Source organism: Acyrthosiphon pisum, chromosome A1, assembly GCF_005508785.2.
Source record: "Acyrthosiphon pisum isolate AL4f chromosome A1, pea_aphid_22Mar2018_4r6ur, whole genome shotgun sequence".
Lineage (NCBI taxonomy): Eukaryota > Metazoa > Arthropoda > Insecta > Hemiptera > Aphididae > Acyrthosiphon > Acyrthosiphon pisum.
Window position 1 is genome coordinate 143,681,062 of NC_042494.1, and position 18,926 is coordinate 143,699,987.

An 18,926-nucleotide genomic window follows, 5' to 3' on the forward strand; every position below is an offset into this window, starting at 1 on the left:
ATATTGTGATATGATTAATTGGGAATTTATTATAGATACCTATTATTGGTCAATTTTTTTTTTAATACCATATATAAGTATATAAGATACCTTATACCTAGACTGACATACCGTCTCCGCTCAGAATCGTTTTTCTTATACAGTGATATTATATCATTGAATTCAAATTTAATACTATCCATTATACAGTTACCCACTTGTAACCTACTGTACAGTAGAGCGACATCCACTTACCCACCTTTTTAAAAATATTTTTTCACGCAGTTTGAAGTGAAAACAAAACACATTTTTAGAAAATAAATGATGTTTTTAATATTTTTTTTTGTTACCTACAACTTATTATATACTATATTTTCTTAAGTTTTTTGCTTTTTTATTACAGCATATTTTAATGTAAAAAACTTAGTAAACTACTGCTTCTTGATTTAATATCCTGAAGCAGGATAATATTCAGAAAATTACAATTCATAAAAATTATAGATGTTAAATTATTGATTAGGTTATAGATATATAAATATATGTAATTAATTAAATATAATTTTATAATTAGGTCCACATTCGTTTGGTATCGGAGATTACAGTAATGCTAAGGAGAGATTCTAGAATTATCCATAATATATACATAAAATAGAATAATTCAGAATCTTAGTGAAATATTTATTTACCTATATAATAATTTTAAAAGTAATCTAAAATAGCCTCAATCCAATTTGTAAATGCTGTGAAAAACCTGTTATTGAAAATACGTCATGTTATTTAACTACATGATATACTAAGAATTTTAATAAATACTCAACTAGCGTTCAAATCGAGTTTAGCATGCTAAAATATCAATTTCCTCATACAATATACTCAATACACGATAAGTTCTCAAACTATATTTTATAACAAAACATATTGCTTAATGCTTATAAAGAGTATGTCATAGACATGACATTGATGTTAACATAAACATAAATATAATAATAGTATACCTCGTAATTAATGTATGAAACAAGTGGTTATTGTATGTGCAAATTTGCTCACCACCTTAGCATAAAAACGACAACATTAGAATATTGAATTCCATTTAAATGCATGAGTTATTACACATGGTGCGTTTTTTTTTACTATAGTATCCCCTTTAAGGCCTAATCCACAAGTACAAATAGAGCGTCAATTTTATCCACACTTTCACCACAGGTAATTTACTGTTAATGATCAATATTATGGTGGATATATTTATTTTTTTGAATATTCCTATTAAGATTGTAATGTGATTACTGATTTGATGAATGACCAACACCGGTTGAGAAAAATTTATTAAAAAAATAATAATATGCAATGATAGGTAAAATGTGCAAAAGCCTGTCCATAACCGAATTTAAAATGATGGAATTCATTCAATATGATTGCAGTTTGAGTTTCTGAGATGGTGGTGAATTTAAATATAACCTTAATTTTTAAGTCAATAGAAATTATCAAAAGACTTTAATGATTTAAATAATTAAACGCACATAATATGATGAATTTTTATTTAAAAAAAATATTTTAATACTGTTAAAATTTTCTGCCAATGCTCATAATAAATTATACGAGTCCATCTTTAAGAACTTAAAATGTATAACATGTTCAGTAGAAATATGGCTTTTTTTTAATTTTAACATGAATATTGATGAAAAATGTAACAGTAACAATAAAGTATAAATAGACAATAGAACAGCTTAAATAAATTAATAAACCAAATAAATAATTTTAACTTCAAACTAAAATCAATTAGAATTGACACTTCATTTGCACCTAAGTCTCATATATGCCTTACTATACGGATGCACCAAAAAATTGTTATGCTATTTACGGTACACCACAATGAGTTGTTAATCATCAAGAAAATTAAGTTAAATATTTAAAAAATTAAACTTGTGATATAACTGTTGTAAAGTTGGGACCGGTTATTATACTAAACACATGTAATTTGACTTTTTATATTAAAATAAAAAATACTAAAAGTATATGGGTACTTGAGTACACATTTTTGATACATTTAGTTTAAATTAAAAAAATATATAATTATAAGGTTTAAAACACAATCCTAGTCAACAGCTATTTTATGTACCCAATACATATAGGAAAATACTTATTATGCAGTGGTTATAAATTATAATATTATGCACTGTTTATGAAGTATAACGCATATATGAGTTCTGTAATTTATATTTACTAAAATGACCATAGGATTTTGTTTTTGACAGATATCAAATCTCGTATACGAATGATGAACACATTATAATGAGTCCATGAACCAATGTAAGACACTAGTTATTACTTTATATAGGTATTAGTTATTACTTAGTAGAATATATTACTACAATACATTTTAGTTTTTGGTAGTATAAATTAGGTGTATAAAAATCAATTTTCTAATTAAAACCAGATTTTTGATGAGGGACAGGTGTGCCCTAATGTATCTATCCTAAGTCCACCTATAATTCTACAACTAATATTCTAACTAAATTTTTAAACAATAATAAAACAGTTAGTAACTAAAACTATAGCATACGACCTGCAGCCACTTCTTAATTGTTTGACAGAATACCACTTGACCGTGTTGGTTATTTTAATTAGCTTACAAAATGTCTTTAAACACTAAAATATTATATTAAAACTAAACTTCAAAAAATGTAAGACTTATAAAATACAGTTAAAACGATTCACTGTTGAAATATTACGATATAAATAAACAAACTAATTCTATTCAATTAAACATTTATGCAGTCATATTATTTTTATAATAATTACCTACACATCATTCCAGCCAGCACAGTAGGTATTGCACTAATGTTTATTTGCTATTATAGCCAACATAATATAATATAAATCGTAAATACGTATCGTAGATTATTTATTTTTTAAAGTAAAAGTTAAATCTCAACCAAAATAATTATACTTGATTGTTGTATTTATAATAACATTTTCCTTAGTCAATGTTTTTAATTTTTTTTTTAAATTAGGGGCTCTACAATATTAATATACCCACTAATTGTAGTTGCAAGTAAATATTTTCATTATTTAGTATTATTTTTACACTCTACGCTGAATCTTGCAACACCGAAGCAATAACAGTCAATTTACGAAATTACAAAATTTATTAGCTTGGTTCAGTGATTAGAAAATATCAATGAATACCTGAACAACTGTAAGCATTTCATCCACTAAACGTTGTAACCACAAACCTCGCTCAATTTCATCATACTCAATATACCTATCCCTTGGCAGCCGACCGTCAAGTATATGGGTGTAACACTGGACAAAATATTAACTTGGTGGTCGCACTTATTATCTAAACTTCAAAACAAACCTAGAGATGCTGTTTTCTATTCTAAAAAAACATTCTATACATATTTATGAGGAAATGCTGTGACCACTGCTTGTATATGCTTGTCCTATTTTGTACACAAACCCACAAAAAATTGCAAATATTTAAAAATAAAGTTTTATGAATAATAACCATGGTTTGTAAGAAACCTAAACATACACAAATATCTCAAAACTCCAAGGCCACATTGAAAAGTCAGCTGAAAGTTTCTTCAAGTCCATCATTTACAATCAACAGGTTCAATGCACTACCATCTCAGAATAGGACCACTACAACTCCAAAGAGTGGTACCAGTTCCGTTTGAGTGTATTCCCAGGAAGTGTGTTTGCAGTGAACAAATTGGTTGGGATTTAAATAAAGTTTGTTAAAACAGTAAAGCGATTTCGTTGATTGAACTGATATTTAGATCAGATTGATGGGTTTCATTCAATATGTACCACTTGGCACTTACCATGAAGCTCCGAAAGCAGATGTTTAGGAAAGGTTGAACAGTTCTCTTGTATGAGTACTTTGGCAATACCCCAAATAAAAAATCCATACGCTCATAGTGGTTGAATAAGAGATTTATATAGAATGAGTTTTTAAAACAAATGATAGTGCGGTAACCTATAACCTTGCAGCGAAGGTGTGGCCATATAACAGATGAGTCCTGCAATCTATAAGATATTAAGATGAGAGAATACTGAAATACAATCAATCGGATTTGCTCGATTTTTTAATCATTTCAATTTCCGAGTTCTAAGAATATTAAATATTATATGTTATTATATTATATTATTCAGATCCAAAACGGTGGAAAAAATTAACATGCTATCGTGCATAGATTAAGTCCTGCGATTCGACAGTATCATATTAATATAAATAATACAATATCTCGCTCTTATTTTAACATAAAACTCACCTCTACACACATATTCTGGTCGGCTACCTAGCTATATTATATGACGTATAACCACTACAGTAGGTCGAAATTAATTGTATTTTTCAATTAGTAATCGAGTCAATAAAATTACCCATTCTAAAATGTACAATATACCTAAGCATAAAATACGACTATTAATTATAAATAATATAAGCTATTAATAATCCGTTAAAAATCAAAAATCAATATCTATACTCTTATCTTTATGCTATTATATACCATATTATACCAAAAAATAATCAATCGTGATGTATTATCGATCATCGATGTATAATAAGCTATTAGAAACCAAATCAAGGTGCATTGAATTCAACGCAATCGCCACGGTCATCACCATTATCGTATGGTGTATAATATTATTATTACGATGTATACCTACTTAATATCGAATTGGATTTCTGCCAAAAACACAGGTCATTTAGGTCATTGGGTTTCAATCTATATTTACACTATCGAATTTTACAAAATGAGCCGAAGAAAAGATTAATAACTAAACTCACCAGCAAATACTAATCCTGTTGTCAAATTACAAGAGATGTCTACACTACTATATTATGATAATTAACGCGTAGGTTAGGTTACCTAGAATAAATTCCCTAAATATGTATAGTTAAGCATATTTTATAATGTGTGCTGCGTATAATATTAACACTAAATTTATAATACACACTTATTATAAAACCAATATAAATTGTTATTTATTTATAACAAAATGTAATATACTAAACAATATAAAGTAGGTCGTGTATTATAGCAACGTATTATACATATTTTATTCAAAATGTATAATAATAATAATAATATCAAAATTTGTCTTACGAGGACGTCGCACTCAAATTTGTACACGCGAGTTAATAACGTGTGTTGGGAAAATTACTTTGTAAAAGTAATAAAATAACTTTACGTTTTATAAAATATAATGAAATATAACTTTATTGTGCATACACAAAATTCTGTTTTACATATTATTATTATTATACATACATTTTATATTTTAATATTAACCAGTGAAATCGAAAAAAATATTGCATACAAAAGTTGTTGATTGATACTGCACGTCAAACTATACAGCAAAATTAGATGTTACACGCGACACATTTATGACTAAGTGCGTGTGCGTTTGCGAATATGACTTTATATATTATGCTATTATACTATAACATTTATTGATAACCGTTTCAGTGACTTTTTTTCCATCTGGTGTTATATTATTATATTTATTATTTACATCATATCGTTTGTTTTAAACTTTAAAAGAATTATATTTGTAGGCCGGCGATATGTTTGAAAATAAAATATTGTGAACCCGAATTCAAACGATAAAAAATTCAATTAAATGGCACGGCATACGCGTGAAATACGCTAACCGTACCGTCTGCACAAGAGAGCACAAGTAGGAGCAAGTCGTCAAACATAGTTGCTGGAGTAGAAAATTTGAAATATTGGAAATTTATTATGTCCATATCTTTATACATAAATGAACATATTTTATGTTAGTGTGAAAAAACAAAATCACATAAAATTCTTGAATATTTCAAAATATTATGTTCCGTATTGGCCCACTGCATGCGCCTACCAATTTACTAGGGGAACTACTAAAGGAGAAAGACTTTTTCAAGTACAAACAACTAGTGGTCTAATTTAGTTGGTCAAATATTTGAAACAAAAATATAAAAAAAAAGTTTATAAAATACATGAAATTATTTGATCATGAATAATTAAATACTTGATAATAAATCTATCATTTGATGATAATACAGTATTGTAATTTGTAACATTGAAAATTTGATCGAACAGCTGTTGTGATTATAGAACCCACCTGGGTGTATAGTTAAAAATCCGGTTTATTTTTTAATGCCAATATTTAGATTTTGCACTTAAGCCCATCCGTCTGAAGAACAGACCGGTCGCATTGAAAAACTGCCGCTCGCCACTACGTCATTTACACGACTGTGTCCTTTTAGGTTCGGCGGGGGAACGTCGTGGAGCAATCGGCAGCCCTTCGCGCGTTATATATTATGTAATAAAGGTTATGTATATGTATATACACTTGAGCGACTCACGCATGTATTATGTACCACACGCTCGCGGGGGGGGGGGGGTGGAAGAAGATTTAACCGGAAAAAGGAAACCAATTAAACAATACGATAGCTATGTAAGCGAGTGGACCCTTGACGGGGTGGGGAGGTGTCCATGCGTAATACGACTCTATCTCTCTCTCTCTCTCTCTATATATATATATATATATAATAATATGGCCGGACGGCGACGGGCAGCGTACTGCGGCAGATGTTGCTCTGCAGCTCGATCGTCGAGAGGAGGGTATAACGCCGCCGCCGCTGTCCGAAAGTGAATAATCTGCAGGCGCTTCCTCGGCGGTGGCACCGGCGCGGCGGTTCGGTACATATTTTATATAATCGCGGGTCCCGAGGACGGTTAATCCCGCCGGCCGGCCGGGGACCGCGCGCGCCGGAGAGTTGGATTTAACGTACGCCGCCGCCGCCTCCGCTCCCGTATATATATATAATATATATATATAATGCACATGTGTGTGTGCGTGCGCGTGCGCGAGCGCGGGATAAAGCCACTCGAACCGCCACTACCTCTGCTGCAGCCGCCACTGTCGCCATTCATCAGTATTAAAAGCTCACGGCCGCACCGATATTTCGACCCGGGGTCCCGTCCCGCACCCCGCCACTGCACCAGCGGCCGCAACTACCATAAAATTCGGTCGATCATCGTTTTTTTTTTCTTCCTCTTGTTGTGTTATACACACACTGCGGCGCACTACATATTATTATTATGTGTACACACTCGCGCGGGATACGATCGATTTCAGCTCTCGTTTTATCATTTTTTAAATACGCGAATTATTGTTATCGCAGACCTTTGCCGGCCGTTATTATTGAGAGTCCGAAATTATTATTATTATTATCGCGTACCATCATATTATATACATATATATAGAATATTATATACCCGTTCGTTCTGGTATGTGTTCCGATGTTCGTATAATATATTATACGCGTGTATGTACACGAAAACCGTGTACGGATTTTGGATGAAAAAAAAAGGTCACCAGTATAATAATAATAATAATAATATAGGTTGTTTTCCCGCGCGCATACGCCCGCTTATTACAAAACGTATTATAATTTACAATCGACATCGAACGACCGTCCAGATTTCAAAAAACATTTCATATATCACATATTATGATTATAATATTAATATGATGATGGCGTTTTGCACGTTATCATGTTTGCACAACACGGTTCGTATACAGGATGATTCTATTATAATCATAGATATGAAAGAATAGATAGGCCATGGCTATATTAATATAATAAAGGGAAGTGTGCCGGAATGGGGAAGAAAGAAAGACTGTTTTCTTATTGTTGCCTCTCATTCTAGCAGAGGTCTTATCATAAATTATATACAATAATTATAATATATAAATCTATTTGTGTTAAGACCTCTGTATAACTTCAAAATATTTTCATGTTTGTCCCGTATGATAAGCACAAAATGGCCCATCCATTCTTTAAGATTATAAAAACAGTCGCTTATTATCTCTAAAATAATAGAAATAGACATTAGTTACAGTAATATATTTAATCTCCGTAACTTGAGATTATTAATAAAATAAACTTTTTGAAAAATACATTGTTACACTATTTTTAATTTTTAATATTTAATATAAACGGAGTAGAGTAAAATGTTGGACCACTAGCTGGTATAACTCAACTACACATCTTAACTTGGACTACTGATAAGTTATAATCAACTATACCTACTCATTCAAAATTCTATTTTTATGTATCGAATTATTTAAAAAAATAATTTTACTTAGGAATACGAAATTCCAAATATAGGTAGGTAATGCTTTTCAAAAAAGTTAAAACACAAAGAATAACAAATTGTAAAAATCATTTTATATTTAAAAATTGTTGTTTTACAATGACATGTAAAGTCAACATGAACGATTCTGTAAAAAATAATACCTCAAACTCTTCAAAATATGATAGGATGGTAGACACTTGAACGAATGATTTTGTATAAGTATATACATATAATATATTTTATTATGTTCTTACAGCTACCTATACTAACGAAATCGTTTATTACTAGTTAAAACAGATCATACAATTATTGAAGACTGAAAAGTCTTGTTCTTTCTTCAGGAAGCGGTGGTTGGTGATTGGAAGTAGCAATTGCACGTTCCAGTGTATGAAAGTTATCTAGGTGGTTAAACTAGCGAGAATCGAGATCGGTGATATGTTATAACAATATTTAGGTACACCTAACAATAATTATTACATTATGACTATATACATATAGCTATGTAGATGCTCACTACACTGCAGTTTCCTAAATAATAATAGGTTTATGATAAACTTAAACCCATGTAATAACATATTATTATAGACTATAGTATAATATGTAATATATTGTGATTTGTGATGTTACCACTTTCACTAGTTCAGACGGGAGCACTGTAATTAATAATAATTATCATAACAAACATTCAATTATTTATATTTTATTGCATAAAAATCGAGTACTTTGAACAATCGCAGTGTCGCGTTATAGCAATACTCACATATTATATTACATTATATAATATTATGATTTCTAAACACGTGGACAAAAACGGGCAATTCCGAAAATCCGTATATTGCACTCGTATAGTGTTTACGTAAATGCCGACGTCGTACTCGTCGTCTTGGGTCAGTTCGGGAAACCAAAGTGCTGACGTTCGGGCAAAAACCTAATATTTCCCGAAATATATATATGATATCGGTGTATATTATATATAATATTGAATATATACCGGCTTGCAGAAGGGCAGTCTAGGTTGGATATAGGGACGCGGGAAGAATAATGTCCGTCCCGCAGCACTTGTATAATAATATATACCACGCATCCCATTTAATTGGGGTCGGCAATTTCCTATCACGTAAGCCACCTCGGCGGCTGTAATTCCACGGCCGGAGCGGCCCCTCCCCCGGCGCCATTTATCACTTTTCGCCAGTTCCGCGCAATTTTTCTACGCTCTATTTACTATATATCTACAAGCATACAACTACGCGTGTAAAACACACTCACGCACACACACACACCCGAAACTATGATATTTATATACGTCGAGTATACGATAATAAAGTAACGATAGTAATACGTCTTCTCCCCATATCCACGCGTATACTTACCCACATTACACGCTATCTCTTACGAGTGCGTACGGAGTAAATTCACGGTACCCCTCTGTTGGGTCCGAATAAGTCGTCCAGTGTCCAAACCACTATACCACGGGAAAACTCGTACGAGCGATGCGTAATATTTTATGTTTATATACTTCAGCGGAAACGTCTCGACCGCACACACACATATATATATATATAATAAAGGCGGAGTTTTTCGTCTCAACTACGTGTCGCAAGATAACTCAAAAATAAGTATGTCCCGCGCCGCCCTACGTGGTTATTGTATTATGTCGTTTCTCGAAAAATGTTCGCAAAAATTTATGACTGAATTTTTTCGGGAAAAACAATGATATTGTTGGAAATCGGGATGTGTGAACAATCGACCAACTCCCGTGCTGTTCAAAATTATATGTGTTAATATACAAATTTATAGTATAGTACCTATAGGCTATATTAATGGAGTGCGCCACCAACCTAAAAAATTACTATTGTATTTTATTGTACTTAGGTACTACTAAATTGATTTTTAAACAATGAGTTTGGAGGTATCAAAAATTGTGCTTAGATTCAATAACAAAAAAATGTCAGGGTGTCGGAAATTAAAATTAATAATAATTACTTCGTACCCGCATTTAAATAAAACAACAAAAATTTAAGCACCGAGCACGACCAAATTACAAAAACAACTCCCAGAGAATATTACCATTAGCGCGTTAAAAGTACATTGGTAGTTACAAGCGTGCATTAAAACATTTTAAACGTCGCCAAATATAATCTGCATACTTTTTTTTTTTTAAAAAAAGGTGAATAATCAGTTATTGTTTTTAAATAGATTTTGACAAATTAGTTCCTATAGTAGACTTATTTTGTTTGAAAATATTATCACTGTTAACTCTGGTCATCACTATTGCTTTATTTTTATATAATTTCCGGATTTTGTTTTATTTTTAACGACAGTGTATCCACTACCCACATTTTATTCTGCACATTTATAAAAATAAAAATTTCTGAGCACATTCTCAAAATTGATTCTTAATGTTCGTATATACGGCATGTATGGCAAATTTGTAGACGATTTATGTTTAAATTCAAACATATTTTCAAAATTAATATTAAGCAACATTCATACACACACAACAACATACGCCCACTGATATTGTGGAATAAATAGAGAGGGTCATTTATAATGGCCTATTATATATTAATCAGTATAGTGTTATTGAAACTCATTAGTCACACGATAAATTATACGTTTATGTATTATAAAGCGGTATGACTAATGTCATTTTGGTAAAAATGCCAGGCAATCTTTTTTGTTATGTTAATAATATATTACATTTTCAGAGAACAAAAGATATTTTATATATATTTCGGTCGACGAGGTGAATAAATAAAATAATGTGACTCGGTCTGATAGTGTATACCTTCTCTCAGCTTAAGAACTGAAATAGAAGTAAAATAACCGTTTTATCGACGCGCGACGTCTCCAAGGAGAAGACTGAAGAATATATTAAGTTTATATATATTATTGTCGTCTCAGCGTGTGTGTGTATATATATATATATATATATAGTATATACAACACACACGGCATGCATAATGGAGAGGAATATATATCACTTTGGTGTTAATTCAACAAAAAAAGATCAATAGATATATATTTTCATTTGTTTTAAGTGTTTTTATAAATAAATGTACCAATGCAGTTTATACACGACTCCACGTACAGATTGATATTGGTTCTTCGAAGACTGCAGGGCTTAGTACACAGGAGGATTTGACTTTAACAAAAGCTATAAATTCAAATTAACTTATAATGATTGGACAATAAAAAAAAGATCATGGGGAGTTTTAAACCCGATGACGCACGTCTAATATGCGTGTGCGTTTGTCGCATGTAGGTACCTATAATAATGTAGAAATGAAACCCTGAAAATAAAAACAATTATTACTACCTATCGATTTTTGAATATTACCTTTAAAGGTATCGCTGCCGGTTTTCGTTTCCATAACCTCATTTTTAGTAGGCGTTTAGTTTGTTTCACTTAAATAAGAAAAACCAGAGACTTTTTCCAATTATACTTAGGCTTTATTTTTAAACACAATTATCAATATTATACAAATAAATCGTTGTCTCGCTTCTTATTTATATATAATATAGTAACTATAATAAGTAAAAACAAACGAAAAAAAAATGGTTGGTTTCTGTTATGTTTATGTACAAAAAAAGAGACTCCATAAAAATATTATCTGATTACAATATATAAAAGTTATACGATAAATTAAAGGAAATAAATAAATATAAACTTATTGAGTAAAAACTAAAACTTGACACTTGTCATTGTCATTTTTTTTTTTTGTTTGAACACCGGTTTATAATGCTATAGTAGAATTTCACGTTTGATTTATATAGAAACTGGCGAGACTACTCGAGAACAATGTTATATATACCATTCAAATAGGAGAAAAAGTGATTTTAATTTGGAAATCCAAAAAAAATACACTACACCTAAATTCTTATTTATATCTATATATTATGACTATATAGTATGTATAATACATAATATATCTATGTGTATGTATAACGTTACCTAAAATAAATTTATAGTCTTAATGCTAAAAAAGTAAATCTAAAAAATAGTATTCAATACGCGCTATACCACGTCTATATAAAACAAGTAAGTATACAGTATATTATAATATATTATGTACTATATAACCTTAAAAATTGTTCTTATATATTTAATGTTGCATTACTTATACATAATAGATAACGTATAACATACATATTATTATATTATATTTAAATGATTTATCGTCGATAGTTTATTATTATTATTTATACTTGTAATAATAAATTTAAATCGTATACAAACATATAATATTACGTATATCTGTGTATCGACAATTAGTGTCGTTTCGAGCCGAAGAGCCGATATATTTTACGCGTATCATCCATCGCGTAGTTGTCCGTTCATCTGCAAAACAAGCAACGCAATGACATCGATTAGAAACGTGCAGAAATGATGAATATTATATCGGTTTATTATACTTTATAATATAGTTTATATTATATTATGTATAGTATGTACTATAGGTAGTTTATTAGGTACACTTGGCGGGTTGTGATTTAATAAGTACGATTTTTTTTTTTTTTTTTTACTATAAAAGTCATAATCAATTAACCGTATTTTAGCGTAATTTATGGGCATTAGGCAGTAGACACACATATTATATTATTAAAAAGCCAGTTTCCGCATATATACGAGTGTATACCTGCCTACGAATGTTTAGTAAATGAGCGCGTTGTTTAAAGCTCATAGTACCTATATAGTCCTATATGCTACATAAGTAAATAAATTATATATGTACAATAAGAACATATTGACAATCGATACTGATCGAAAGTTGCATATATTTTATTATTATTTACAAAAACATAGTAATCCGTTGGAATTAGGACGTGTTATACTATGTGATGACTGCTGTAGCATATGATACCTTAATATTATAAACTTACAATTACGTATACCTATTCTAATATACATTTTAGACGTAGATTTTTTGAACTGTTGAAAAAATACTCTGAATTTTGATCAAATTAAGAAAGAGTTTTTATTTTTCATATAGATTTGGACGAACTAATGAGATTCGAGAGGAGAATTTCGCAAAGAATACAATTTGGTCCTGTAAAAACAAATGAAGAATGTGGCTAAGAAAGAATATAAAACAGAGAACTCGAACTGAATACCTATATCCCATATAGTTGGTACGCCAATATATATAGTGATGAGTGGTCGTACTTAAGAGCCAGTGATTAAAATTTAAAACGCAAGCATACGTACCTATATATGAAAAACAGAGACCAACTCGTACATACAATCATGAAATAGGTACCAAATAAAGCACGATCGAGACCAAGACTTCGGTAGGAAGATATATAGTAAATTAAAAAAGATTCAAAAATCTTAGGAGTGAGGAATGAAGGAGTATTCGTAGCATCAAACAGATAATCATAGAGGGTACATCGTGGAAGTAAACTTTAAATATAAATAGCTTTAAATAGGCCAAAAAAAACTATTAATTGGGGGCCACCAATTTTTTGGCGTATCTTTCTCAAACCTAAGACGTATATTTATATAATATATTAATTTTTATTAGGCACGTATAAGTCGTATGTATAGGTATAACTATTTATTTACTATACATTTATTTTTCTTTTAATTGAGGTTTAGTGCCGTTGGCGAATACTTTAGGTTTGTCGTCCGTTTTACCGTGTATTCTATTATTTGTTTGTGCATATTATACGTCGTGTAAACGAAAGGTTTTGAAAAATTGATATATGGTGTAGGGCGCGTAAATCGATATACATATGCGTGAGTATATATTTTGTGATTTGTGGATAGTATATGAGTGTGCATAATAAAAACGCATATATATGCTGCAGTGAAGGTGTGGTGCGGGGACATATAGCCGGCGGCGTTCTACAGAATATAATATATACATATAATATTATAATATAGTCGTCGGGCTTTGTGTCTCGTCGGATGAACGCTGTGGCGTCGTTTCAAACATAATAATAATAATAATATCAGTCTCACCGGATGTTACCACGCGCGTGCGAGTGTGTGTATATGTGGAAAATTCTTTGCAAAGACGATACAATGGTATACAGCCACAGCCAGTGTGTGTGTGTGTGTCGAAGGAAAACCGTGAGGCGGCGTTTCCGGTTTCCGCGCGTGATCTAAAGAGACGTTGAAAAGTCTGCGACGACGGAGATATAAAATATATAGGGAAAACGCGGGACCGCGATATTATATTATAATATTATTGGAGCCCGTCGGCCTCTGAAGGTTTTTATTTTTTTATTTATTCGGATATTAGGTAGGTAATCTTTAATAATTTTAACACCAAAAAAAATCGTATACGATCGTATATTGATTATAATCAATATACAAAACGAATGTGCAATTCCAATGTTTGGTTAATCCAACGTGTGAATATTGCACACTATATAATATTACGGTCTGCGACACTAACGCAAAACGGAAATTCATACATTAAATATTATTCCTGTTGTTACATTTATTCTGCAAATATTGTTTTACACTTGAGCACATTATTGAAATCTATCGTATAAACAACACGTTTATATCACAGAATAACCAGAAGAGACACCTTTTCAGTTTAACATTGGTTCTTATGGGGCACAGATTTGCAACACCTGGTGGAATATCAGTGCTGCCGTTAGAAAGATAATTCCCATTATTCTTTGTTTCTAGCGCGACTGTTATTCCCTGAACCATTGATTATAGAATAATCTATTCTATAATCAATGTCCGAACAGAGGCAGCTATATGGACAGCTGATGTCATAAGTAAGTAAACAAACCCTTATCAGTGTGACCAGACAAAAAGAATTCTACATTTTTATTATATACATGGATACACTGATATTCCAACAAATTGAACAGCTTTTTGAGTGCTCAGCGAGTGTCCATTCTGGTTATTCTGTGTTTATATAGTGGAACAAATGCCACGCCAGACAATACTTTATCGTTTCACGATCGTATAATATGGTGAAAAAAAATAATAAATAAACGAAACAATAAATTATACTAATATTATATAATATTATATATGTGTATTACAATATACGCGCGCAATAACTGAATTATTATTATAATAATATGTGCGTCCGGATAATAATCACATAAATAATTGTTTTGTATATAGAATCTCGTTGGACACGTCTTGCGTGCCTTGATTTGTCAACTCCTTGCCGAAGAAAATATATTTTTAGTTTCCGCGTGTACATTCATGCGTACCTATATAATATTATATGACGTTTACACGTTTAATATTTTGTTTCGCAAAGATATTTGTATTTACATAAATACGGTATGAAAAAATTGTTTTGGAAACGGAAGTTTATCTCGAGTACACACACACACACACACACACACACACACACAAGAGAAGGTATTATATATTATTTTTGTATAATATGAGAAGAAGAATTCACCGAGTTGTTGTCGGGAGCGCGCATAGGATATGTATTCGAAAATATTGTCAACAGCATAACTTTTCAGACTGTACGGCCGTGTGCGGGGCGATTCGCAACGCACAAAATATGTACGGATTGATTTACGCGGTTTTTCGCGTATATAATAATATAATATAAAGAAAAACACCGACCTATACGCCGCAGAGGCAAACATACGACTGGTGCGGGAACTTTTCTGAACAAATACATATGTGCCCGAATCCGTGGACCGGATCCGAAAACGATGGAAAACTTTTCAAACTCCGGTACGTGCATATACGTGCACAGTCATAATATAATATATAATATTATACATTATTCAAAAAAATAAATAAACGAGACAAACATTTTGTAATGCAAACAAAAATTTTATATTTATAACTATACGAGCGGAGACGCTGCGGAGACCCTGCGGAAATATAATAATAATAATAATACACCTATGGTAGGGTACGATTTGTCAACTCTAGCGCGTTATCTCGGGTCGGACGTCTTCGCGCGACGATAACGTCGTCGGGCGGTGCGGTGTCCGTATTTTTATATTTGATATGTACGTTATATAGGACGTACCTAACCACGGTATGTACGAAAAAACCCGAAGCTTGGTGCGCAGATAACGCGAAATGCATTAATCACGCGAGGTCGAGGGGGTACTCTTTTTCCACGTTACGGCCGTCCAACGGCCGGGAAATGGGAGTGGTCTGTCACCCGACGGATTTGTTTTATTCGTCGGCGAAAAATAAAGACACAGCGAGAGCATGTGTGTGTGTGTGTGTGAGAGAGAAAGGGAGAGTGAGTGAGTGAGAGGAGATATAAAAACCTGAGAAAAAGACGTGGAAAACACGTGCGTTACCGGTCGGTGCGACGACGACAACGGAGCCGACGACGAAGCAATCTGCCCCGATCGGTCCGTCCAGTAATTTATTATTGGTGCGGGTGGAGAGCGAGTGTGCCTCTCTGCAGCATTATATAATAATAATATTATCGAAACGCGCGGCCCACGCCGTTCCGGTTAACATGAATCGTCGTCGTCGTCGTCGTCGTAGACTATTGGAACACGATATTCTTCATAATATTTAAATATCTTATAATATAATAACACGTGATATATTATTATGTTATATGTACAGCGCGCGTATGGAAAATATTATTTTACATGCACACACGAGTTTGTCGATAACGCTATCGGATATTCTTTTTTGCCGTAGTCGTCGTCGTCGCCGACGTCCGTATACAGTTCTCATTCATTCGTATTTCCCCCCTCCCCACCACCCGATCGCACAGCTCTATAAGTTCAATAATATAATACAACATTATAATATATTATTACGATAATGATGACGTCGTCGTCTCGGCGCAAGTCTCTAGTGCGCGCGAGAGAGCTTATAACATATATCTAAGTACGCCACTCAGTATATTATTAAAATCTTTTTACGCGTGCACGTTTTCAAATTTCTCGCGCCAAAAAATTGGAAAATATTATGATATTTTAGCAGGCAAAAAATCGATCAACATCAGACGCGTGTGGTAAAGTCAGTAGGGTCGATATCGACGAGTTTTTGCTAAAGTTTTTGTACCTGCACGGAAAAACTTCATCGATTGTGTTATGTTACTAAATGTTAGTAGATTATTTTCGCATACAATTTCCAAAAAAATGCTCATAACTTTTAGCCATTGACCGATTAACCTATGACGTATCAGGTATATTGAGAATATACTAACTACTAATCGAAATTTAGACAACATCATTCATGAGTCACAATTACAAGCTACTATAATTTCAAGTTTCAACTTGTCGCATTATATAACATTTTATAAGAATGTAATTTTTAGATGGTAGATATAAAATAAAAATTAGTACAAAAGTGTGTGTATGCTTTTGTATACGATACCATTATTTTAAACGTAATTTATTTATAAATTCATACAGGTGTAAAAATGTGTTCATTTATATTATAGTTCTACAAAACTGTACACTACCTACTCGACATTTTATTCGTTTGAATACAATTCTTTTATGGGTGTTTTTTTCAAACAATATTAAGGATTTTAAATGTTATTTTTATGCTAATTATTCAATTCATAACTACTATTTTACATTTTGTGTACCCGTATACACGATTAGAATAGGTATACAATTATAGCTAAAATTATAATTAATAGCTTTAAAAATCTGATAACAGTCAGATTTTAAGTTTGCAGCTATAATATAACTCCTTGCTGTAATTTAAATCAGTTCACTCTTGTTATAGTGTGTGTAGGCAATAATGGTGACTTAAATATATTGCAAATTAATTTTATCATAAAAATACATATTTTAGCACAACACGTTCTAGTATTTAGATGAAGTATAACAAAAAAAAATTATATCATATTAAGTACATGACGTATATAAAACTGAAAGCAATTATACAGATCAACGAGCGCGTTCACTTTTAATACCACTCAAACATGTGTAACACATAAATTATATTATATTATAATGTATACGGTATGCAACATTCAATGAGTATCTTTCCCGTCGTCTATTAGTGTTTTTTTTTCTTAACAAACCCACGACTAATGATCATCGCACCCAATGTAAAAAAATAACATTTATCCTTCCCCTTTTCGAAATTCTAAGAGTTTCATACCCGGTGTTTCAAAACGTGTCTTCTCCGCACGTAAACGATTTATATGAACAGCGTGCGCGCTTGTTTGAAATTTACGACCGAGGCCACCAACACGGTAATTTTATGCAGGGTGACCAATAAATATAATTGTGACAAATATCAGACTAAATTTATATCTTTTACCTTAAAAAAAAAAAAAACCATAAAGGCCTATTAGTATAGTGAAGGGTAAGCCGGGAAAAAATATGTTTCCGACTTGAGCATTTTGTAGAGAGGGTCGGGGCTATAATCGGGCTGCAATAATTAACCCGTACGCAATAAATCAGAGACGATAAACCGATTTTACGTTTTAAAATAGCACCTCCGCTTTAGGATCGGGTCGGATGAAGTACAAGCCCCCCGGGAACTGTGCACTGCTGGCCAAAACTTTAGCCATATCGCCGTCTAGTCGCAGTCACCGTGCAGCAATGTAATGCACATAATCAAAACGAATGAACCAAATATCATTATACCTACCGGCGCTACCATCTCATACAGTAACTCGGTGTGTAATAATATTATTTAAACCAATACGAGATGGGAAGAGAATTAAATTCTAAAATATCAAAGGACAATCAGAACTTGGGTAACTTTGAAACAGCTGCAGGGATGACAAATATAAAATATGTACATAATGTTAAGCTGCAAACCAAATTAAAATTATTTTCATTTAAATTTCTAAACGGATTTGACAATGTCTAGTGATTTAAGGAATAGGGTTTTTTCACAACCTCATTAAGGTACGG

General features: G+C 31.9%; 1 protein-coding gene across 2 annotated transcripts in view; it reads right to left on the minus strand.

Moving 5' to 3' along the window:
• Positions 1-12,290: 12,290 nt before the first annotated feature.
• Positions 12,291-18,926, minus strand: part of LOC100160569 (homeotic protein ultrabithorax) — a 271,573-nt gene continuing 264,937 nt past the window's right edge. Inside the window, exon 4 of one of the 2 annotated variants that reach the window (XM_029488502.1) lies at positions 12,291-12,462. The gene's annotated coding sequence lies outside the window, so the exon portion shown is untranslated. The remainder of the gene's footprint in view (positions 12,463-18,926) is intronic. The other variant, XM_029488503.1, reaches the window with a different exon arrangement.